Source organism: Bufo gargarizans, chromosome 2 (genome assembly GCF_014858855.1).
Source record: "Bufo gargarizans isolate SCDJY-AF-19 chromosome 2, ASM1485885v1, whole genome shotgun sequence".
NCBI classification, from domain to species: Eukaryota; Metazoa; Chordata; class Amphibia; order Anura; family Bufonidae; genus Bufo; species Bufo gargarizans.
Window position 1 is genome coordinate 101594064 of NC_058081.1, and position 26433 is coordinate 101620496.

The following is a 26433-nucleotide window of genomic DNA, read 5'->3' on the forward strand; positions in this document are numbered from 1 at the left end:
TCATAGCAGAGAATGAGGCTTCACGTCAGCCACCACTGCAACAGTCCATTGGCATATATTTAGGCCCAGCACCCAGGCAGAGGAGGGAGGTCCCGTAACAGAGAATCTGTCTTCATGTCAGCAGAGAATTAGTCTGCATGTCATAGCAGAGAATGAGGCTTCACGTCAGCCACCACTGGAACAGTCCATTCTCAGATATTTAGGCCCCGGCACCCAGGCAGAGGAGAGAGGTCCCGTAACAGAGAATCTGTCTTCATGTCAGCAGAGAATTAGTCTGCATGTCATAGCAGAGAATGAGGCTTCACGTCAGCCACCACTGCAACAGTCCATTGGCATATATTTAGGCCCAGCACCCAGGCAGAGGAGAGAGGTCCCGTAACAGACAATCTGGCTTCATGTCAGCAGAGAATCAGTCTTCATATCATAGCAGAGAATCAGGCTTCACGTCACCCACCACTGTAAGAGTCAATTTTCATAAATTTAGGCCCAGAACCCAGGCAGAGGAGAAAGGTCCCGTAACAGACAATCTGGCTTCATGTCAGCAGAGAATCAGTCTTCATATCATAGCAGAGAATCAGGCTTCACGTCACCCACCACTGTAAGAGTCAATTTTCATAAATTTAGGCCCAGAACCCAGGCAGAGGAGAAAGGTCCCGTAACAGACAATCTGGCTTCATGTCAGCAGAGAATCAGTCTTCATATCATAGCAGAGAATCAGGCTTCACGTCACCCACCACTGTAAGAGTCAATTTTCATAAATTTAGGCCCAGAACCCAGGCAGAGGAGAAAGGTCCCGTAACAGACAATCTGGCTTCATGTCAGCAGAGAATCAGTCTTCATATCATAGCAGAGAATCAGGCTTCACGTCACCCACCACTGTAAGAGTCAATTTTCATAAATTTAGGCCCAGAACCCAGGCAGAGGAGAAAGGTCCCGTAACAGACAATCTGGCTTCATGTCAGCAGAGAATCAGTCTTCATATCATAGCAGAGAATCAGGCTTCACGTCACCCACCACTGTAAGAGTCAATTTTCATAAATTTAGGCCCAGAACCCAGGCAGAGGAGAAAGGTCCCGTAACAGACAATCTGGCTTCATGTCAGCAGAGAATCAGTCTTCATATCATAGCAGAGAATCAGGCTTCACGTCACCCACCACTGTAAGAGTCAATTTTCATAAATTTAGGCCCAGAACCCAGGCAGAGGAGAAAGGTCCCGTAACAGACAATCTGGCTTCATGTCAGCAGAGAATCAGTCTTCATATCATAGCAGAGAATCAGGCTTCACGTCACCCACCACTGTAAGAGTCAATTTTCATAAATTTAGGCCCAGAACCCAGGCAGAGGAGAAAGGTCCCGTAACAGACAATCTGGCTTCATGTCAGCAGAGAATCAGTCTTCATATCATAGCAGAGAATCAGGCTTCACGTCACCCACCACTGTAAGAGTCAATTTTCATAAATTTAGGCCCAGAACCCAGGTAGAGGAGAAAGGTCCCGTAACAGACAATCTGGCTTCATGACAGCAGAGAATCAGTCTGCATGTCATAGCAGAGAATCAGGCTTCACGTCAGCCACCACTGCAACAGTCCATTGTCATAAATTTAGGCCCAGCACCCAGGCAGAGGAGAGAGGTCCCGTAACAGACAATCTGGCTTCATGTCAGCAGAGAATTAGTCTGCATGTCATAGCAGAGAATCAGGCTTCATGTCAGCCACCACTGCAACAGTCCATTGGCATATATTTAGGCCTAGCACACAGGCAGAGGAGAGGTTCATTCAACTTTGGGTAGCATCGCAATATAATGGTAAAATGAAAATAAAAATAGGATTGAATGAGGAAGTGCCCTGGAGTCCAATAATATATGGTTATGGGGAGGTAGTTAATGTCTAATCTGGACAAGGGACGGACAGGTCCTGTGGGATCCATGCCTGGTTCATTTTTATGAACGTCAGCTTGTCCACATTGGCTGTAGACAGGCGGCTGCGTTTGTCTGTAATGACGCCCCCTGCCGTGCTGAATACACGTTCAGACAAAACGCTGGCTGCCGGGCAGGCCAGCACCTCCAAGGCATAAAAGGCTAGCTCTGGCCACGTGGACAATTTAGAGACCCAGAAGTTGAATGGGGCCGAACCATCAGTCAGTACGTGGAGGGGTGTGCACACGTACTGTTCCACCATGTTAGTAAAATGTTGCCTCCTGCTAACACGTTGCGTATCAGGTGGTGGTGCAGTTAGCTGTGGCGTGTTGACAAAAGTTTTCCACATCTCTGCCATGCTAACCCTGCCCTCAGAGGAGCTGGCCGTGACACAGCTGCCTTGGCGACCTCTTGCTCCTCCTCTGCCTTGGCCTTGGGCTTCCACTTGTTCCCCTGTGACATTTGGGAATGCTCTCAGTAGCGCGTCTACCAACGTGCGCTTGTACTCGCGCATCTTCCTATCACGCTCCAGTGCAGGAAGTAAGGTGGGCACATTGTCTTTGTAGCGTGGATCCAGCAGGGTGGCAACCCAGTAGTCCGCACAGGTTAAAATGTGGGCAACTCTGCTGTCGTTGCGCAGGCACTGCAGCATGTAGTCGCTCATGTGTGCCAGGCTGCCCAGGGGTAAGGACAAGCTGTCCTCTGTGGGAGGCGTATCGTCATCGTCCTGCCTTTCCCCCCAGCCACGCACCAGTGATGGACCCGAGCTGCGTTGGGTGCCACCCCGCTGTGACCATGCTTCATCCTCATCCTCCTCCACCTCCTCCTCATCCTCGTCCTCCTCGTCCTCCAGTAGTGGGCCCTGGCTGGCCACATTTGTACCTGGCCTCTGCTGTTGCAAAAAACCTCCCTCTGAGTCACTTCGAAGAGACTGGCCTGAAAGTGCTAAAAATGACCCCTCTTCCTCATCCTCCTCCTCCTCCTCCTGGGCCACCTCCTGTTCCATCATCGCCCTAAGTGTTTTCTCAAGGAGACATAGAAGTGGTATTGTAACGCTGATAACGGTGTCATCGCCACTGGCCATGTTGGTGGAGTACTCGAAACAGCGCAACAGGGCACACAGGTCTCGCATGGAGGCCCAGTCATTGGTGGTGAAGTGGTGCTGTTCTGTAGTGCGACTGACCCGTGCGTGCTGCAGCTGAAACTCCACTATGGCCTGCTGCTGCTCGCACAGTCTGTCCAGCATGTGCAAGGTGGAGTTCCACCTGGTGGGCACGTCGCATATGAGGCGGTGAGCGGGAAGGCCGAAGTTACGCTGTAGCGCAGACAGGCGAGCAGCAGCAGGATGTGAACGCCGGAAGCGCGAACAGACGGCCCGCACTTTATGCAGCAGCTCTGACATGTCGGGGTAGTTGTGAATGAACTTCTGCACCACCAAATTCAGCACATGCGCCAAGCAAGGGATGTGCGTCAAATTGGCTAGTCCCAGAGCTGCAACGAGATTTCGCCCATTATCACACACCACCAGGCCGGGCTTGAGGCTCACCGGCAGCAACCACTCGTCGGTCTGTTGTTCTATACCCCGCCACAACTCCTGTGCGGTGTGGGGCCTGTCCCCCAAACATATGAGTTTCAGAATGGCCTGCTGACGTTTACCCCGGGCTGTGCTGAAGTTGGTGGTGAAGGTGTGTGGCTGACTGGATGAGCAGGTGGAAGAAGAGGAGGAGGAAGCCGAGAAGGAGGAGGTGGCAACAGGAGGCAAAGAATGTTGCCCTGCGATCCTTGGCGGCGGAAGGACGTGCGCCAAACAGCTCTCCGCCTGGGGCCCAGCTGCCACTACATTTACCCAGTGTGCAGTTAGGGAGATATAGCGTCCCTGGCCGTGCTTACTGGTCCACGTATCTGTGGTTAGGTGGACCTTGCTACAGATGGCGTTGCGCAGTGCACACTTGATTTTATCGGATACTTGGTTGTGCAGGGAAGGCACGGCTCTCTTGGAGAAGTAGTGCCGGCTGGGAACAACATACTGTGGGACAGCAAGCGACATGAGCTGTTTGAAGCTGTCTGTGTCCACCAGCCTAAATGACAGCATTTCATAGGCCAGTAGTTTAGAAATGCTGGCATTCAGGGCCAGGGATCGAGGGTGGCTAGGTGGGAATTTACGCTTTCTATCAAATGTTTGTGAGATGGAGAGCTGAACGCTGGCGTGTGACATGGTTGAGACGCTTGGTGACGGAGGTGGTGGTGGTGGTGTTGGTGGTACATCCCCTGTTTGCTGGGCGGCAGGTGCCAACGTTCCTCCAGAGGCGGAGGAAGAGGCCGAGGCGGCAGCAGCAGAATAGGCCGAGGCGGCAGCAGCAGAAGAGGTAGCAGGGGGAGCCTGAGTGACTTCCTTGGTTTTAAGGTGTTTACTCCACTGCAGTTCATGCTTTGCATGCAGGTGCCTGGTCATGCAGGTTGTGCTCAGGTTCAGAACGTTAATGCCTCGCTTCAGGCTCTGATGGCACAGCGTGCAAACCACTCGGGTCTTGTCGTCAGCACATTGTTTGAAGAAGTGCCATGCCAGGGAACTCCTTGAAGCTGCCTTTGGGGTGCTCGGTCCCAGATGGCGGCGGTCAGTAGCAGGCGGAGTCTCTTGGCGGCGGGTGTTCTGCTTTTGCCCACTGCTCCCTCTTTTGCTACGCTGTTGGCTCGGTCTCACCACTGCCTCTTCCTCCGAACTGTGAAAGTCAGTGGCACGACCTTCATTCCATGTGGGGTCTAGGACCTCATCGTCCCCTGCATCGTCTTCCACCCAGTCTTGATCCCTGACCTCCTGTTCAGTCTGCACACTGCAGAAAGACGCAGCAGTTGGCACCTGTGTTTCGTCATCATCAGAGACATGCTGAGGTGGTATTCCCATGTCCTCATCATCAGGAAACATAAGTGGTTGTGCGTCAGTGCATTCTATGTCTTTCACCGCTGGGGAAGGGCTAGGTGGATGCCCTTGGGAAACCCTGCCAGCGGAGTCTTCAAACAGCATAAGAGACTGCTGCATAACTTGAGGCTGAGACAGTTTCCCTGGTATGCATGGGGGTGATGTGACAGACTGATGGGGTTGGTTTTCAGGCGCCATCTGTGCGCTTTCTGCAGAAGACTGGGTGGGAGATAATGTGAACGTGCTGGATCCACTGTCGGCCACCCAATTGACTAATGCCTGTACCTGCTCAGGCCTTACCATCCTTAGAACGGCATTGGGCCCCACCATATATCGCTGTAAATTCTGGCGGCTACTGGGACCTGAAGTAGTTGGTACACTAGGACGTGTGGATGTGGCAGAACGGCCACGTCCTCTCCCAGCACCAGAGGGTCCACTAACACCACCACGACCATGTCCACGTCCGCGTCCCTTACTAGATGTTTTTCTCATTGTTATGGTTCACCACAACAACAAATATATTATTTGGCCCAATGTATTGTATTCAAATTCAGCGGGATATAAATTTGAGGCCTAGTATTTAGGCGCTGGGTGACCGGTATGGATTTAGTGACAGAATTAGACTTGGAAATGCACAGAAGCGTGTGTGTGTGAAGTTATTCTGAATGACCCAATGTGCACCTTGAATATTATATACCCTTTTAGGGATAGATTTCAAATAGCTCTGATATAGCAGAAACCACTAAATTATGAAATTGCTAAATTGGGAATTGTACTTCAACCCAGAACAAAAAATGTGCTTTGACGGACACTAAATATCTTGCCCAGCAACAACAGTACAACGGTGGGTAACGAGAGATTTAGAGGGAATTAAATTTGAGGCCTAGTATTTAGGCGCTGGGTCACCGGTATGGATTTAGTGACAGAATTAGACTTGGAAATACACAGTAGCGGGTGTGTGTGAAGTTATTCTGAATGACCCTATGTGCACCTTCAATATTATATACCCTTTTAGGGATAGATTTCAAATAGCTCTGATATAGCAGAAACCACTAAATTATGAAATTGCTAAATTGGGAATTGTACTTCAACCCAGAACAAAAAATGTGCTTTGACGGACACTAAATATCTTGCCCAGCAACAACAGTACAGCGGTGGGTAACGAGAGATTTAGAGGGAATTAAATTTGAGGCCTAGTATTTAGGCGCTGGGTCACCGGTATGGATTTAGTGACAGAATTAGACTTGGAAATGCACAGAAGCGTGTGTGTGAAGTTATTCTGAATGACCCAATGTGCACCTTCAATATTATATACCCTTTTTGGGATAGATTTCAAATAGCTCTGATATAGCAGGAACCACTAAATTATGAAATTGCTAAATTGGGAATTGTACTTCAACCCAGAACAAAAAATGTGCTTTGACGGACACTAAATATCTTGCCCAGCAACAACAGTACAACGGTGGGTAACGAGAGATTTAGAGGGAATTAAATTTGAGGCCTAGTATTTAGGCGCTGGGTCACCGGTATGGATTTAGTGACAGAATTAGACTTGGAAATACACAGTAGCGGGTGTGTGTGAAGTTATTCTGAATGACCCTATGTGCACCTTCAATATTATATACCCTTTTAGGGATAGATTTCAAATAGCTCTGATATAGCAGAAACCACTAAATTATGAAATTGCTAAATTGGGAATTGTACTTCAACCCAGAACAAAAAATGTGCTTTGACGGACACTAAATATCTTGCCCAGCAACAACAGTACAGCGGTGGGTAACGAGAGATTTAGAGGGAATTAAATTTGAGGCCTAGTATTTAGGCGCTGGGTCACCGGTATGGATTTAGTGACAGAATTAGACTTGGAAATGCACAGAAGCGTGTGTGTGAAGTTATTCTGAATGACCCAATGTGCACCTTCAATATTATATACCCTTTTTGGGATAGATTTCAAATAGCTCTGATATAGCAGGAACCACTAAATTATGAAATTGCTAAATTGGGAATTGTACTTCAACCCAGAACAAAAAATGTGCTTTGACGGGCACTAAATAACTTTCCCAGCTACAACAGGACAACGGTAACGAGAGATTTAGAGGGATTTAAATTTGAGGCCTAGTATTTAGGCGCTGGGTGACAGGTATGGGTTTAGTGACAGAATTAGACTTGGAAATACACAGTAGCGGGTGTGTGTGAAGTTATTCTGAATGACCCTATGTGCACCTTCAATATTATATACCCTTTTAGGGATAGATTTCAAATAGCTCTGATATAGCAGAAACCACTAAATTATGAAATTGCTAAATTGGGAATTGTACTTCAACCCAGAACAAAAAATGTGCTTTGACGGACACTAAATATCTTGCCCAGCAACAACAGTACACCGGTGGGTAACGAGAGATTTAGAGGGAATTAAATTTGAGGCCTAGTATTTAGGCGCTGGGTCACCGGTATGGATTTAGTGACAGAATTAGACTTGGAAATACACAGTAGCGGGTGTGTGTGAAGTTATTCTGAATGACCCTATGTGCACCTTCAATATTATATACCCTTTTTGGGATAGATTTCAAATAGCTCTGATATAGCAGGAACCACTAAATTATGAAATTGCTAAATTGGGAATTGTACTTCAACCCAGAACAAAAAATGTGCTTTGACGGGCACTAAATAACTTTCCCAGCTACAACAGGACAACGGTAACGAGAGATTTAGAGGGATTTAAATTTGAGGCCTAGTATTTAGGCGCTGGGTGACAGGTATGGGTTTAGTGACAGAATTAGACTTGGAAATACACAGTAGCGGGTGTGTGTGAAGTTATTCTGAATGACCCTATGTGCACCTTCAATATTATATACCCTTTTTGGGATAGATTTCAAATAGCTCTGATATAGCAGAAACCACTAAATTATGAAATTGCTAAATTGGGAATTGTACTTCAACCCAGAACAAAAAATTTGCTTTGACGGACACTAAATATCTTGCCCAGCAACAACAGTACAGCGGTGGGTAACGAGAGATTTAGAGGGAATTAAATTTGAGGCCTAGTATTTAGGCGCTGGGTCACCGGTATGGATTTAGTGACAGAATTAGACTTGGAAATACACAGTAGCGGGTGTGTGTGAAGTTACTCTGAATGACCCTATGTGCACCTTCAATATTATATACCCTTTTTGGGATAGATTTCAAAGAGCTCTGATATAGCAGGAACCACTAAATTATGAAATTGCTAAATTGGGAATTGTATTTCAACCCAGAACAAGAAATGTGCTTGAACGGACACTAAATAACTCGCCCAGCTACAGCACTAGGGACAGATTTAGCTGGATATAAATTTGAGGCCTAGTATTTAGGCGCTGGGTGACAGGTATGGGTTTAGTGACAGAATTAGACTTGGAAATACACAGTAGCGGGTGTGTGTGAAGTTATTCTGAATGACCCTATGTGCACCTTCAATATTATATACCCTTTTAGGGATAGATTTCAAATAGCTCTGATATAGCAGAAACCACTAAATTATGAAATTGCTAAATTGGGAATTGTACTTCAACCCAGAACAAAAAATGTGCTTTGACGGACACTAAATATCTTGCCCAGCAACAACAGTACAGCGGTGGGTAACGAGAGATTTAGAGGGAATTAAATTTGAGGCCTAGTATTTAGGCGCTGGGTCACCGGTATGGATTTAGTGACAGAATTAGACTTGGAAATACACAGTAGCGGGTGTGTGTGAAGTTATTCTGAATGACCCTATGTGCACCTTCAATATTATATACCCTTTTTGGGATAGATTTCAAATAGCTCTGATATAGCAGGAACCACTAAATTATGAAATTGCTAAATTGGGAATTGTACTTCAACCCAGAACAAAAAATGTGCTTTGACGGGCACTAAATAACTTTCCCAGCTACAACAGGACAACGGTAACGAGAGATTTAGAGGGATTTAAATTTGAGGCCTAGTATTTAGGCGCTGGGTGACAGGTATGGGTTTAGTGACAGAATTAGACTTGGAAATACACAGTAGCGGGTGTGTGTGAAGTTATTCTGAATGACCCTATGTGCACCTTCAATATTATATACCCTTTTTGGGATAGATTTCAAATAGCTCTGATATAGCAGAAACCACTAAATTATGAAATTGCTAAATTGGGAATTGTACTTCAACCCAGAACAAAAAATGTGCTTTGACGGACACTAAATATCTTGCCCAGCAACAACAGTACACCGGTGGGTAACGAGAGATTTAGAGGGAATTAAATTTGAGGCCTAGTATTTAGGCGCTGGGTCACCGGTATGGATTTAGTGACAGAATTAGACTTGGAAATACACAGTAGCGGGTGTGTGTGAAGTTATTCTGAATGACCCTATGTGCACCTTCAATATTATATACCCTTTTTGGGATAGATTTCAAATAGCTCTGATATAGCAGGAACCACTAAATTATGAAATTGCTAAATTGGGAATTGTACTTCAACCCAGAACAAAAAATGTGCTTTGACGGGCACTAAATAACTTTCCCAGCTACAACAGGACAACGGTAACGAGAGATTTAGAGGGATTTAAATTTGAGGCCTAGTATTTAGGCGCTGGGTGACAGGTATGGGTTTAGTGACAGAATTAGACTTGGAAATACACAGTAGCGGGTGTGTGTGAAGTTATTCTGAATGACCCTATGTGCACCTTCAATATTATATACCCTTTTTGGGATAGATTTCAAATAGCTCTGATATAGCAGAAACCACTAAATTATGAAATTGCTAAATTGGGAATTGTACTTCAACCCAGAACAAAAAATGTGCTTTGACGGACACTAAATATCTTGCCCAGCAACAACAGTACAGCGGTGGGTAACGAGAGATTTAGAGGGAATTAAATTTGAGGCCTAGTATTTAGGCGCTGGGTCACCGGTATGGATTTAGTGACAGAATTAGACTTGGAAATACACAGTAGCGGGTGTGTGTGAAGTTACTCTGAATGACCCTATGTGCACCTTCAATATTATATACCCTTTTTGGGATAGATTTCAAAGAGCTCTGATATAGCAGGAACCACTAAATTATGAAATTGCTAAATTGGGAATTGTATTTCAACCCAGAACAAGAAATGTGCTTGAACGGACACTAAATAACTCGCCCAGCTACAGCACTAGGGACAGATTTAGCTGGATATAAATTTGAGGCCTAGTATTTAGGCGCTGGGTGACCGGTATGGATTTAGTGACAGAATTAGACTGGGATATGGCCAAAAAATGAACAGACTATTGCTGGTTAAATGCACTTGGTGTGACAGCTTCACCCTGATGTAGGCTTTAGCCAAAAAACAACCACACCATTGAGGGTTAAATGCACTTGGTGACAGGCGCAGCTTGCCCCTGATTTTGTATATGGCCAAAAAATGAACAGACTATTGCTGGTTAAATGCACTTGGTGTGACAGCTTCACCCTGATGTAGGCTTTAGCCAAAAAATAACCACACCATTGAGGGTTAAATGCACTTGGTGACAGGCGCAGCTTGCCCCTGATTTTGTATATGGCCAAAAAATGAACAGACTATTGCTGGTTAAATGCACTTGGTGTGACAGCTTCACCCTGATGTAGGCTTTAGCCAAAAAACAACCACACCATTGAGGGTTAAATGCACTTGGTGACAGGCGCAGCTTGCCCCTGATTTTGTATATGGCCAAAAAATGAACAGACTATTGCTGGTTAAATGCACTTGGTGTGACAGCTTCACCCTGATGTAGGCTTTAGCCAAAAAACAACCACACCATTGAGGGTTAAATGCACTTGGTCGCAGCTTGTGCTGGCGCACCACAAGACACAAAATGGCCGCCGATCACCCCAGAAAAATGAGACTGACAAACGGTCTGTGCAGCCTAAAAACAGTGAGCAATTGAGGATCAGCAGCTCAATGATCCACAGCTGCAGATCGATCAGTTAATCAAGTCCTTTGGAGGAGTTAATCTGCCTAATCTCGCCCTACTGTCGCAGCCGCAACCTCTCCCTACGCTAATCAGAGCAGAGTGACGGGCGGCGCTATGTGACTCCAGCTTAAATAGAGGCTGGGTCACATGGTGCTCTGGCCAATCACAGCCATGCCAATAGTAGGCATGGCTGTGATGGCCTCTTGGGGCAAGTAGTATGACGCTTGTTGATTGGCTGCTTTGCAGCCTTTCAAAAAGCGCCAAGAAAGCGTCACAAAAGCGCGAAGAAAGCGACGAACACCGAACCCGAACCCGGACTTTTACGAAAATGTCCGGGTTCGGGTCCGTGTCACGGACACCCCAAAATTCGGTACGAACCCGAACTATACAGTTCGAGTTCGCTCATCCCTACTCAGCAGTTTGAGCTAGGGGAGCTCACGTAATACAGACTTAATGCTAGCAATATAAATACATATTCATTTAGCTTCCCCTAGTGGTGTCTGCAGTCAAAATGATATAATTTATAAAGTAAAAAAAATAACAGGTTTAAAAAAACAGCTATTTCCTGGCTGCTGAGAGCCTTTATAGTGGGGTAGAACACAGTGCCTTGCAGTAACACGCATAGGGAGTCTGCTTTGGTAGTGAAATAATATGTGAGTCCGTATGACATTTAGATGACAGGCGTCGCTCTTAGAATCACTGCACACTTCACTTATTTGGGAAGTCACGGGGCTAAAACTGACTAGATAACTCAAGTAAGAACTCAGCCTTACAGGTCAATGTTAGCGTCAAGAAGAAGTGCACTCCTTTTACACTGTCGTCAGCTGATTCCACATAGATGTCTACAGAAACTGTTCTATTAAACGCTTATACAACTAGAGCCACCCTGACAGAGTGGAGAGGGTGTCAGCAGCAGTAAGTTTGTGTTGACGTCACTGATTAATTTGCCCTTCCTCTGATCCATCAGAACAATAACCCCCCAAAAAACGGATCCTGTCTGTGGAGCATATGCCTTCACTAGGTCAGCATTTGGTCAGTAATTCATCAGCATTGCTAATGCCCAAAAGAAACAGGAGTGGATCCAAAACAGAGATGAAACATGAACAAAATATTTGCATGTTTTCTGTGTTTTGTACCCCCTCCTGCTTTTGGCTAGCAAATCACAAGCCAATTCTGATGGGACCATACAGGCCTTACAGCTGCTACACAGACAGGATCCGTTGTGCGTCTCATTTTTCCTTCCTTCTGACAGATCAGAAAAAGTGTCAAATAAAAGATTATGTCAGCCAAGCCAAAAAGGCAAAATAATGGCCCAGTCTTGAAGTGGAGAGGGTGGGAACAGCATGAGAAGTCCACAGAATGGCCCAACAACAGAGTCTGGAGGTGGTGGCAGCATGAGGAGGCCACAGAGTAGCACAATGACACAGCATGGAGGTGGCGGCAGCATGAGGAGGCCACAGAGTAGCACAATAACACAGTGTGGAGGTGGCGGCAGCATGAGGAGGACACAGAGTGGTACAATGACCAAGTGTGGAGGTGGCAGCAGCATGAGGAGTCCACAGAGTTGCAGGACGACGAGAGATTGCGGATGAGGCAGTGGCATCAGAAGGCCACAGAGTGGCACAATGCCGACAGATTGTGGAGGTGGCAGCAGCATTAGGAGGAGGCCACAGAGTGGCACGATGATGACAGATTGTGGAGGTGGCAGCAGCATGAGGAGGCCACAGAGTGGTACAATGACAAGAAATTGCGGAGGTGACAGCACCATGAGAAGGCCACAGAGTGGCACAATGACAGACTCTGGAGGGGGCAGCAGCATGAGGAGGCCACAGAGTGGCACAGTGACAGAGTGTGGAGGTGGAAGCAGCATGAGTGGCTCGACGACAGATTATGGAGGTGGCAGCAGCATGAGGAGGCCACAGAGTGGCACGACAATGACAGATTGTGGAGGTGGCAGCAGCATGAGGAGGCCACATAGTGGCACAATGACAAGAGATTGCTGAGGTGGCAGAAGCATGAGGAGGCCACCGAGTGGCACAATGACAGAGTCTTGAGGTGGCAGCAGCATCAGGAGGCCACAGAGTGGCACAATGACACAGTCTGGAGGTGGCGGCAGCATGAGGAGGCCACAGAGTAGCACGAAAACAGAGTGTGGATGTCACGATACTAGTGGAATACTGCTGGAATCCAATGGCAGGGACAAGGCCTGTACACAGGAAACACTGGAGTCTTGAATAGGAGGTTGCAGGACTGAAGGATGCAGCAGAGCCAGGCAGGCAGAGCTGTTACCGGTAGCAACGGTGCAGGACTGAAGGATGCAGCAGAGCCGAGGTCAGACCAGGGCAGGTGGCACAGGAACGTAGTCAAGCAATCCGGGTTGGCAACAGGAGGTAGCAGGATCTCACAAGTAGCAGGGTAAACCACAAGTAGGAGTAACAAACCTGAGAGCTAGTTCAAGCAAGAGGACTGCACGAGCAGAAGCTAAACACAATACTAAAGCAATTAGTAACAGGCTTGAGAGATTTAAATGTGAAACAGGAAGTAAGATGGCACCCAGCTCCAGCTGATATACAATCCACCATCTTAACTGAGGGAGAACTTGAGGGCAAGACAATCTGAACTAAACAGACGTAGCAGGATGATTCCTGACAGTGGAAGTGGCAGCAGCATGAGGAGGCCACAGAGTGGCACGACAACAGAGTGTGGAGGTGACGTCAGCAGCATCAGGAAGAGGCCACAGGGAGCCTAATGTCAGACTGTGGAGGTGGCAGCAGCATCAGGAGACCGCAGAGTGGCAGCGAAGGGCAGTGCAGGTAGTTTGTGCAGCACCTCAATGAGATCAATAATATGAACATGAAGTTCACTCTCAACTTTGGTGGCAATTGTCTGGATTTTCTGGATGTGCATGTCACCGTTGTTGACGGGGCGCTGCACACTAGAGGTTTCCGTAAGCCCACTGCCACTAATTCGCTGCTCTACCAGACTAGCTTTCATCCTCCAGCTGTCAAAGATGCTGTCTCTTTTGGGCAATTTATACGTTTATGCAGAATTAACAGTACTGACGCAGCCTACTTTGAGCAGGCTCACCAGCTGAAAGAGAGGTTGCTTGAAAGGGGTTATCCAAGGAGGGTTGTGGTGGTTGCACTCCATCGAGCGGCTCTTCGTCCTCGACTTAGCCTCCTCAGCCCTGCAGCTGACATAGTGAAACGAGCTGTTTACAATAACTGGGACCTCCTAAAAGGTGAACCTTCTCTGGGTGGCGTGGTTTCCAGCAGACCTCTAATTACTTTCAAGAAATGCCACACCTTGAAGGACAGATTGGTTCACAGTGTCCTTAGGTCTCCTAAACGGTCGAATTGGTTACAGAGTAGAGTACCCCAAGGGAATTACAAATGTGGAACTTGCTCTCTCTGTCTCCAGAATTCACAGGCAAAGAGTCTGTCCCTGGGGGGTATTACACATAAAGTTAGGCAGTTTATCACTTGTCGCACCTCATATGTGGTTTATGCTGTCTTATGCACCTGTAGCAGGTTCTATATTGGCAAGACCATCAGGCCAATGTTTGAGAGGGTGCGAGAGCACCTCAACTCCATTCGTACTGGGCGAGGTTCACCTCGCTTGATCGAACACGTTCATTCCACCCATAATGGCGATCCGTCTGGCCTCTCCTTTGCTGGCATTGAGGCCGTGGGATCCATCCCTAGGGGTGGTGATCGCCACCGCCTCTTGCTGCAACGGGAGGCCAGATGGATTATCAGGATGGGTGCCATGGGACCCCATGGCCTCAACGACAAGAATGACATGGCGGTCTTTTTATGACCCCTCTATTCCGTTAGCATTGATGGGCTTTAAATGAACCCCCTCAATGTTTTTTGTTCATTCCCTTTCCTGGTTTCTAACTTATCATGCACTTCTAATGTACCAGTTATGTATCCTCTCGTGTACCTCTGTGCCTGGCTTCTGGAACTTGTCGCCATAATAGGATGCACATAATGTTTTTTGCTGTAATTGCAATGCTGTACTCTCATGTGATTGTCATTATTCTCCTGTCTCTCTCTGTTCTCCTGCAGCTGCGCATTCGGGGAGCATCTGGGATCACCATGGTGATGACTGACAGCTTCCCTTTAAAGGCACGTCCGTGCGCCTGCACGTCATAGCCGGTCTGAAGAAGCGAGATCCTTGAGCGAAACGGCCATCACCGCTTATGCGCACCGTGGCCATCCCGCTCCCCAGCCTGCACAGTATGCCACTTAACCTGCAATAAAGCAACAAGTATTCACATGACCTCGGTGAGTGCTGCGTCTCTTCTTCTATACTGATTTTGTTCCCCTGCATCACGCTGAGCACCACCACCCTGGTCAACGGGGGCAGCTGCAGGTCTATGGACTTTCGACATACGTAAGGGGCAAACAGGTGATTCATACCATTGCGTAGTGCCGCTGTTTTTCCATTCCTTCTCATTTAAAATTGTACAAGCACAGAGTGTGGAGGTGGCAGCAGCATCATCAGGAGACCACAGACTGGCACAATGGCAGAGTCTGGAGGTGGCTGCAGCAGCATCAGGAGCAGGCCACATGGTGGCATAATGACAGACTGTGCAAGAGGAAGCAGCAACATCAAGATCCCACAGAGTGGCACCATGACAGAGTCTGGAGGTGGCAGCAGCATGAGGAGGTCACAGAGTGGCACGACAACAGAGTGTGAAGGTGGCGGCAGCAGCAGCATGAGGAAGAGGCCACAGGGTGGCACAATGACAGACTGTAAAGGTGGCAGCAGCATCAGGAGACCACAGAATGGCACAATGGCAGAGTGTGGAGGTGGCAGCAACATGAGGGGGCCACTGAGTGGCACAAAAACAGAGTGTGGGGGTGGCGGCAGCAGCAGCATCAGGGGGAGGCCACAGGGTGGCACAATGGCAGAGTGTGGAGGTGGCAGAAGCATCAGGAGGAGGCCACAGTGTGGCACAAAGACAGCGTGTGGATGGCAATAACAGTACCTTGGCATCAGATATGTGGCATCAGGCGGGTGGCAGCATCAGAATAGAGGCTGAGGCAGGTATCCAGAAGAAACTGGTCTTTTTTGTCAAGGTTTGGGTGAGGCAGCATGGAGGATCTAATCTGATGCATCAAGCATTGGTGGGTGGAAATCCTGGCTAATCCACTCCTGATTCATCTTGACAAAGGTCCGTCTCTCCACATTTTGGGTGGACAGGTGAGTTCTTCTTGAGGTAACTATGGCCCCCGCAGCACTAAACACCCACTCTGATGCCACACTACTGGTCGGGCAGGACAGCTTTTCCAGGGCAAACTCTGCTAGTTGCGGCCACAAATCCAATTTGGCTGCCCAGTAGTCCAGCGGATCTTCAATGTGGGGTGGCAAGGTGTTGTCCAAGTATGTCATCACCTACTGGTTCAGGTCCTGCTCCAGGTCTAGCTGCTGCTGCTGGTGAGTACTTTCTTCACTATGTGGGTGAAGAAAGCTGCTCATCAGCCACTCTAGACTCAGGCTGCTGCTGATAGAGCTGGTACTGCTCCTGCCACTCCTGAGCGCAGAGGGTCCCCCTGGTCGGACCTGCGAGAGGATGGACATTGCTGCAGATAGGCAGCAGCCAACTGACTACATAGGATGTCTCTATAGTTGTTCAGTTTGTCCTCCCTCTCCGCGGGTGTAAAAAAAGGCCCCCATTTTGGACCTGTAGCGAGGGTCCAACAAGGTGGAGAGCCAGAAGTCATCCCTCTGCCGAATGGTGACAATCCGGCTGACACTATGCAAGCAAGTGAGCATGCATCGGGCCATTTGTGCCAGTGACTCGGAAGGACTCCATGCCTCCATCTCCACTGTATACTGCCACAATGTCTGGTCCCTCTGTCTCATCTTCCTCATCACCCTGTAGCCTTTCTGGCTGCTCCTTCTCTCCTGTCACCTGTGTAGAAAAACCACCCATTTTGCTACACATTGCTTGTGCTCCAATGTCCTCCTCCTCCTCCTCCAGTTCAGCCCCCACAGGACTCATGTGGCCGTGAGATCGAGGTGCCACGTCTCCAGTCCCCTGACCGGGCATATTTACCAGCATCTGTTGCAGGACATGAAGCAATGGAATCACATTGTTCATCCTGTATTCCACGGACAAATAATGTGGCATCCTCAGGGCCTGAGCAGACGGCAGGTGTCAGCATGAGCTGTCACTGGCTGACATCGAAGTTACACAGAGGAGTACTCCTGTCTTGGATCATTAAGAAATAGTTTATGGCCTTTCTCTGTTCGTATAGTCGGTCTAACATATGGAGGGTGGAATTCCAAAGAGTGGAAACGTCACATATCAGCCTATGTTGTTGGATGCCCTTCTACCGCTGCAGCTCAAGGAGGGTGTGCTTTGCGGTGCATGAGTGGCTGAAGTGCATGCAAAGTTTCCTGGCCATTTTTAGGATGTTTTGCAGATGGGTGGAAGACTTCAGGAACCGCTTGACAACCAGATTGAACACGTGTGCCATGCAGGGCACATGACTCAACCCTCCTTGATGCGGCACCTACACAATGTTCTTCCCGTTGTCTGTCACTATGGTTCCGATTTTCAGTTGTTGCGGAGAAAGCCAGGATTTGATTTATTGACGAAGGACACAGAGCAGTTCCTCCCCTGCGTGACTCAGTTCGCCCAGGCAAATGAGGTGCAGAACAGCGTGACACAGCCGTGCCCTGCACATGTGGTATGCTGGAGGGCCCCTGTGAATTGTCCCTGCAGTGGAGGCTGGGGACACAGTGAAGGATAAGGAGGCAGAGGCGGACATTTTTGCAGGACCAATGGCGTGGCAACTTGGAGGTGGAAGTGGCGTCACCTGGTGTGGCTGTGCAGGAACCACATTCACCCAGTGGGTCATAAAGGACATGTATTATCCCTGCCCGTAGTTACAGCTCCACACGTCGGCGCTGCCGTGCAGTTTGGTAGACACCGACAGGCTCAAGGACTGGCCCACCTTCTGTTCTACATGTGTCTACAGGGTTGGTACTGCCTTTTTGGCAAAGAAATGACGGCTTGGGACTCTCCACCTCGGCTCAGCACAAGCCATCAGTTCTCTGAAAGGTGCACAGTCCATCACTTGGAAAGGGAGGGACTGCAGCACCAGCAACTTGGCCAGGAGCAGGTTCAGCTTCTGCGCCGTTGGATGCGTGCACACATACTGTTGTCTCTTGGCAATCGCTTTGATGATCAATTGCTGAGGGAATGACTGACGAGGAGTAGGAGTAGGAGGAGTAGGAGCATCAGGACCAGGATATGATGGGAATGACAGACAGCTACCTTTGCCTGAGGTGGTGGAGCCTTGACTGCCTAAAACTGGGTACATTCCACTGGGTGATGCGGCGGTTGCTGCAGCAGGCTGGACCACCACATCGGAGCCACGGTTGTCCCAGGCCACTTTATGGTGAGGCTGCATATGTTGACGCAGGGCTGTGGTTCCAACATTGGCACCCTGGCCACACTCCACCTTCTGCCCACATATTCTACATATGGCCATGTTCACCTCCTCCGGCGGCTTAACAAAAAACTGCCACACCGTTGAGTAGGTGATTTTACCCCCAACACTCTGCACTGACTGACTGCTACCGCCGCTGCCTCCGTGAACACGTGCACTGCTTCTTCCTGGGCAGGTAGGCTCCTGCGAAGCGGGTGGTCTACCCCGGGCACGTTTCACTCCCGACCTCCCACTGCTGCCACCCTGATGACTCCCGGCCACGCTAGTGACTTGCTGGCTCATAGCCAAGTTTTCGTCACCCAGCTCCCAAGTGCGATCAGCTATATCATCATTATCGAGTACTGTCTGCACATTACTGATGTCTTCCTCAACCATCTCTGGGTCAGGAGCCTGACCGCTCACAACCCCAGCTCCCACGCCACTCTCCTTATCAGTACTTTCCCGCCTAGTGGAGGAAGCGGCGGATGTCTCCTTCAGATCTTGGCTTGGCAGTAGCTGTTGACTGTCCTCTAGTAGCTCATCCTCACTGAAAAGTGGAGCCGAGCCTACAGCATATAATACTTATCTGGCTGAGGGAACAGAAAAGGACAGAATCAGGTTGAGGACAGGTGAAGTCACAGGGTCTGTTCCCGGGCCATGCCAATTAAGTGTCGTGTCAGAGGAATCCACCGACTCTTGGCTGGGGGTGTCTGATGTCACTTGGGATGAAGTGAATAACCGAGTCAGCCATTCAAGAACCAATGGGTTGTTGGTCAAAGCTAGATGACACCGGGAGCTCAGGCCTCTCGCTGCGACCCTGTCTGCCACGCCCCCTTACTCTGCTGCGACCTCTGCCTGCGCCAGAAACATTTACGCCTCTGCCACTCCTCTGTGCAGGTCCTGGCACTTCTCTGTCTGACATACTGTTAAATCAAATAATCCAATGTTAGATGGAATATTTTTTTTTTCGCCACTAATACACTGCAAACAAGGCTTCAGAATAGATCACTGCACCGCAGAACATCAATTAGGCCCAAATTTTGTTCTACATTTACACAACAGGTTTTTAAATAGAGAAGTACAATGCTGGATGGAGAATATATTTTTATTTTGCCAGTAATACACTGTAAACAGATCTTCACAATATATCACTGCACCGCAGAATGTCAATTAGGCCCAGATTTTGTTCTACTTTTACACAACAGGCTTTTCAACAGTGAAGTAGAACGCTGGACGGCGAATATATTTTTATTTCACCACTAATACACTGAAAACAGGGCTTCCGAATATATCACTGCACTGCTGAGCGGCAAAGATATTTTTTCTTTTTCCACTGATAAACGCAAAAAAGGGCTTTAGAACAGATAACGGCACCGCTGAGTGGCAAATATTTTTTCTTTTTCCACCAATAAACGCAAAAAAGGGCTTTAAAACAGATAACTGCACTGCAGAGCGGCAAATGTATTTTTCCTTTTCCCACTAATACATGTAAAAAAAGGGCCTTAAAACAGATAACTGCACTGCTGAGCGGCAAATATATTTTTTCTTTTTCCACTAATACACAGAAAAAAGGGCTTTAAAACAAATAACTGCACCGCAGAGCAGCAAATAAATTTTACTTTTGCCACTAATACATGACAAAAAGTGCCCTTTGGTCCGACTAAAACAAGCCAAAAATGCTTTAGAACATATACTGTAACTGCACCGCACAAGGGCAAATAAAACGTAGAAATATTTTATTGTAATAAACCCTGTTAATGCCTGTATCAAACAGCACTTGCACCCTAATAAGACAGGTCTGGCAATTTGGATCCCCAGTCAGTGCAGCAAGGTGTAATAGGATTGTTCCTATTACCCAGGCTGTCACTGACTGAACCAGTTCCCACAAATGCTGGTGGAATGATTACTCCCTATCCTTTCCCTACACCTTGAGTAATCTTTCACTGCACTTGTAAATAATTTTTTTTCACCACAATCAAGTCTTTCCTATTACTGTCCCTAGCGCCTGCAGACACGTCTCTCCCTGCACTAAGCACGCTGGTGAATGGCAGAATCTTAGATGGCATCACAGGGCTGGCTGGCTGCTGATTGGCTGCTTACATGTCAGTATGGGTGATCCCTCATTCCCAGATTTCCTTGCCCCAAGTCCTCACATGTGTAGCAGCCATTTTAGGAAAAAATATGATGCGCATTCGGTGCGAATCAAATTTGTCCTGAAATTCGGAACGGATTCCACTTTGTCACTTAGATTCGCTCGTCTCTTATTGTTTCCTTTGCAGTGCCTGCACTTCTTTCTATGTACAGGTAATAGTGATCGCATGAAAGGTCAATTGAATTCACATATGCTAACAGTCTGAAATATTGTTTCGTTAATATGTTGCTAAAAGTTATTATGTTGTTGTCATACAACATGAATGTTACTGCATGAACATGAGTGATGATATTGCATAAATGTAACATTTAAATGGGCACCATCATTTCAACCACCTTTGCATAAATCAATGGCACAAGAAAATATAACAACAATGGAGAAAACTCTTCTTTCACCTCTTATAAGTCACATTTTCTCCATCCTCCTAAACTGAACTTTCACTCAGTTCACAGCTAATGCATCTTGAGTGAGTTAGACACAAGATGGATTTTTAGCTTCACAGAATATCATGTTGTAGCTGCTTCCCATAGAAGGCCATGGAGAGGAGAGGAGAGGAGGAAGGAGGAACTTTAGTGAGAGACAGACAGTCTCTATCCACTAGCTCAGCGAAAATGGCAACAAGAGATGGAGCCTGCAGAGGGGAAAACTTACCATAAATGCCCGATACAAGTCAAAAAACGTGCAGATATAATTCTATTGTATGCACATACTGTATGACAGCTTAGTCTTAAAAATGTTCACCTGAAATCACAGGTACATGTTAAATGATTCCAGAAGCAACTAAAAGTTATGTTGCCTGTAAAGATAAGGGGGGGGGGGGAATCATTTACTATCAGATGTACGCAATCTGCGACTTTTACTGTAGAAAATTCCCTCTCACGCCCCCTTTCTTAGACTTGGCTTGAGCGGGAAGGGAATGGGCCGGCAGGCCCGTCTCCTTAATCATTTTCTACAGGAAAAGTAGCAGATTTAGTTGTAGACAATGTTCTAAATTATATCCAGCAAGGAAGCTGGCTTAGATTTAGACCTGTAATGGACGCGCCAAAGTTATGTAGAGGCCAGCGCCTCTTCATAACCAACGTATCCACCGCCAGCGCACTGGGTTATTAAGCTCAGCTCCTTTGCCCTGGCTAAGAGCGGGGCGCTCGCAGTCAGGGAGAAGATAACCGCACCCAGGAGATATACAAGTCCACGCCTAGTGTAACCAGTTCATCTCATTAGCATATGAGGCGCCAAAAGATACGGGGACCACAGCGGACAAACAAGGGGTTCTTTAGGGAAAAAAGTGCAGAGACATCAGTAGGTAGGATAATAATTACATTAAAGCTATCCAGGTGAAAGGTCCCTTCCCTTCAATGGCACTAAGAGTCCTTGGCAAACTCCTGGAAAACAACCCTCTAGCAGTATTCTTCCTGCCAGCGGTGGCATGTTTTACACCACTCTATCCGACACTTGTGCTTGGGGATGTAAGGCTTGCATGCAGCTGCTCGGCCATGGAAGTAGGAAGCTCCCTGCGCACAATTTGCTGTTAATGCCAGAGAGGGAATATCTGTGACTTTTATGCGCTGTACACCACAGCGACCCTGTAACTTTACGTGGTCCATCACTTTGTGGCTGAGTTGCTGTGGTTGCGAAATGCTTCCACTTTGTAATAAGACTGCTCACAGTTAAGTGGGGAATATGATCAGAAAATGACCTATTGCCTAAACAATTTTCTTGTTATACTTAAACTTATTTGAATGTCTATGACAGTAAAAGTGTTAGAATCAGCATCCCTGGTGATCTAAGACAGTGATAGGGTTTGGCCTCATACACACGACCGTTCCGTTTTTTGCGGTCCTCAAACAACGCATCCGCCCATGTGCCTTCCGCAATTTGCGGAATGGAATTGGCGACCCATCGTAGACATGCCTATTCTTGTCCGCAAAACAGACAAGAATAGGACAGGTTATATTTTTTGGGCGGACCACGGAACAGAGCCACGGATGCGGACAGCACATGGAGTGCTGTCTGCATCTTTTGCGGCCCCATCGAAGTGAATGGGTCTGCACTGCGGCTCGGATGCGGACCCGAACAACAGCCGTGTGCATGAGGCCTTAATGTCAATATTTTTGGTAGTGTAGGGCACTGAAGAGGTGTAGGGCCATCCATAGTGCTTTAGGGCAGTGAAGAGGCTAATGTCAGTATACCTGATGGTCTAGGACAGTGAGAGGGTTAATGTTAGTTTATCTGAACACATGCGGGCTGCCATCTTAACTCACAAGTCCTGTGCATCGCCAGACTTGTGAGTTAAGATGGCAGCCCGCATGTGTTCACGGGCGAACACTGCGAACTGGCCATCACTGCTCTCCATTGCCTCCCTGCACTCACCTGTATGATCCCTGCAGGGAGGAAACAGTCAGGACAGCACTGGAGAGGTGAGTATCTACTGGATGAAGTATTAGCCCTTCCACTGCCCTCCACCAGGAATATTAATATTAACCATTTCACTGCCCTGCAAACACAAGGGATCCTTTCATTAGCACATTTACTGCCCAGCTCTACAACTTCCTCAATGTCATAGACCATCAGGTAAACTAACATTAACCCTCTCACTGTCCTAGACCGTCAGGTATACTGACATTAGCCCCTTCACTGCCATAAAGCACTATGGATTGCCCTACACCTCTTCAGTGCCCTACACTACAAAAAATATTGACATTAAGGCCTCATGCACACGGCCGTTGTTTGGGTCCGCATCCGAGCCGCAGTATTTACATCAATGGGGCCGCAAAAGATTCAAACAGCACTCCATGTGCTGTCCGCATCCGTTGCTTTGTTCCATGGTCCGCAAAAAAAATATAAAATGTCCTATTCTTGTCCGTTTTGCGGACAAGAATAGGCATGTCTACAATGGACTGCCAATTCCGTTCCACAAATTGCGGAAGGCACACGGGCGGCTTCCGTTGTTTGCAGACCGCAAAAAAACGGAACGGTCGTGTGTATGAGGCCTAACCCTATCACAGTCTTAGATCACCAGGGATGCTGATTCTAACACTTTTACTGTCATAGACAGTCCTTACCTGTGCCTGTGCCGCGAGCCGGTCTGAAACAAATGCGGTCACCGCAAGCAGGCAGTTCCCGAGAACAGCTCGATGAAGGCCCCCGGCGGCTGTTCTCGGAACTGCCTGCTCCCGCTGAACGCATTTGATTTCAGACCGGCTCGCGGCACAGACACAGGTAAGAGCTTACCTGGGCATCGCCAGACTTGTGAGTTAAGATGGCAGCCCGCATGTGTTCACTGGCGAATACTGCAAACTGGCCATCACTGATGGAGAGAACTGTGGAGCTGTAACTATTCAGCTACATAGTTATCTTTAGGATTGGGCAGAAGGACTCCAGAGCACTCTGCTCAATCACATTTGCATGTGGTATGGGGGAGATGGGCTCATGGTTTAGGGTCTGGTTTTAGCTGTGACTGCTGCAGCCCCTATGCCTCTGGGTGATACAATCAGCTGATGCCATCGTTGCTGGGGTCTTATAAAATGGCTGTCACTCAGCTCACATACAGTATGCAGCTCAGAATGTGTAATGCTGGTAAAACTCAAAGGCCCAGATTCAGGTAGATTTGCCCATTACTTACACCTGAGCCGCTCAGCTGAATTTCTCTGCGCTGGAGCAATTTTGCCAAATTGCCACCTGATTCAGGAATCGTTTGTTCATTTAATTTGCTCCTGTTTAAGGCAAAGCTGAGGGCGCAAGGCCGTGCAAGTCAAAGTGGGTGTGCCCCTATGTAAATGAGGAATTTTCGGCTCAGCAGAGGTTTGCTAGCATAATTTCAGGGCAAATCCTGCTCAGCTGCTTGCACTGAGCAAATAAATAGGAGCAGACTTGCGCAGGTTCTTTGCTGAATTTCATCCTGCTTTTTCCTACCCCCCCCCTGAGCAAGGAAATTCAGCCCTTTTGCAAGACATGGCACCTCCCAAAGGGACCAAAATAAGGAAGGCCAACTTTGTGGCTGCAGAGATGGACATCCTGATTGCTGCACTCCAGCAGCATAAGGAAGTCCTATATGGTGCCCAGCGGGCAAACACCACCATTGCCCAAAGGAGGGCTATATATGAAGCCATTGCCCTGGACATCAATGCCCTGGGTAATGAAGTGCGTACCTGGGATGACATCCAGAAGAAATTAAATGATATGAGGCGCAGGGTCCGTGAAAAACTGGCTCTTATCAGGAAGCATACTGGTGGCACGGGAGGTGGTCCGCGATGTATGATCCGGCTCAATCAGGAGGAGCAGCTTATTGCACAAACGTTCGTGCAGGAGCAGGTGGAGGGACTTGAAGGGTACGACTCCACTGTTGGGAACTTGGGGACTGGTAAGTTATTTTTCTTTCATATCTGCTGTGCATCATGGGAGGGGGTACAAGTGAACATATGAGAAGTGTGTTGCACCAGCAAAATATGTCGTTTTGGTGTCATCCACAGGTGGTGATGAGGAAGAAGAAGCTGGGCCGTCTTCGGCTGCGGCTCGACCCAGCCCATCCAGACCAGAGCCAGGGGTCCAGTCAGGCCCCATGGACATTCTGGCTATGCTGGTCCAGGAGGAGATCATACCGGGGCCAAGTATGGAGGAGCAAGTGGTATTGGAGGAGGATTCCTTTTTCCTCATCCAGGAGGACTCTGGCTCCCTCCAGGAGGATACCACCATCCCTGTGCAACCCACCACCCCCCCGCCCAGCACGTCATCCCCCTCCAGGGCAAGCCCCTCCAGGGCAAGCCCCTCCCTTGTGGACCCCTCCCCTTCTCCCTCTGTCCGTGGCCGAGCCTCTCCTCCCAGGAAGGCTCTGTCCAAAACGAGGCATATATCCTCCAGCCTCCGTGACGGTCTGCTGGAGGAGCAGGCCCTGCAGACCCGCCATATAGGGGCCATGGTGGGAGAGGTGCGTCGTCTGGCGGACAGCATGGCATCCACCTCCACCTCTATGCAGCATGCCCTCACCCTGCATGAGGACCGGGACAAACATGTGGCACAGAGCCTGGGGGAAATTAGTGGCAACTCTAAGGCCATAGTCACCTGCTTGGTGGCTCTGGAGACCACACCAGCTTTTTTAAGCAGGATGACAGCTGCGGTGGAGGCCAATACCGCTGCTGTGCAGGCCAACACCGCTGCAGTGCAGGAGGAGGCGAGAGTTACCCGCCGGCATCAGCGGGATACCACCACCCGCCAAATGCGGATGTTGGCCCAGACCAACACCATCCTTGCCCGCCTGGCCAACGCCATGGAGGGCATGCAGCCACCACCTGCAAGGAGTGTGGAAGTAGGGGTTGATGCTCCTCCCCCCCTCCTCCCCCCACCCCTCCATCCCCACCCCATGCCTCCTCCGCACCACGGAGATTGAGGAGCCAGAGCCGGGGCACCCTTGGCCCAAAGAAAAAAACAAAAAAATAATTTTATGTCTACATTTTTTTGCTCAACACAATATGATTTTTTTTATTATTTTTCGATATGCTCAGGGTATGAGATTTTTTTTTTTTTATATGCTCAGGATATGAGTTTTTAGATTTATTTGTAGTCCCTACACACGGTGAGGAGTGTATACTACAGTGTGACTGGTGTGTGAATGGGGGGGGGGGGGGTGGCACTCCTGCTGGAAAAGGGGTGTCACCCTCTGCCATGTGAAAGGTGTATGAATGGACAGCAACATAATTGGAGCCTTGACGCGGCGTTGCTGCTCCCTAATACCATGGGGTATTGTTGGGTCTAATCCAATTGGGGGTGCATGTGTCGGGTGTGTGCTAGGGACTACAGTGGTGTACATACATGCATTATACTTGTGACAAGATCAGGGTGTGTTTAATGTGCAAAGAGACGTTCCACAAGACCATTCCGGATTGCTCTTCCCTCAGAAGATCCGGTAGTGTTTCTTGGGGGGGGGGGGTTGCGTGGTTCGGGGGTAAGGTCATTGCGTAGCTCAATGTGCATGCCCCTTCTTTGAGCTAAATTGTGGAGAATACTACATGCCCCTATGATTTGGCATACAAAGTTGGGTGAATACAATAGGGTCCCCCCTGATTTATCCAGACATCTGAATCGAG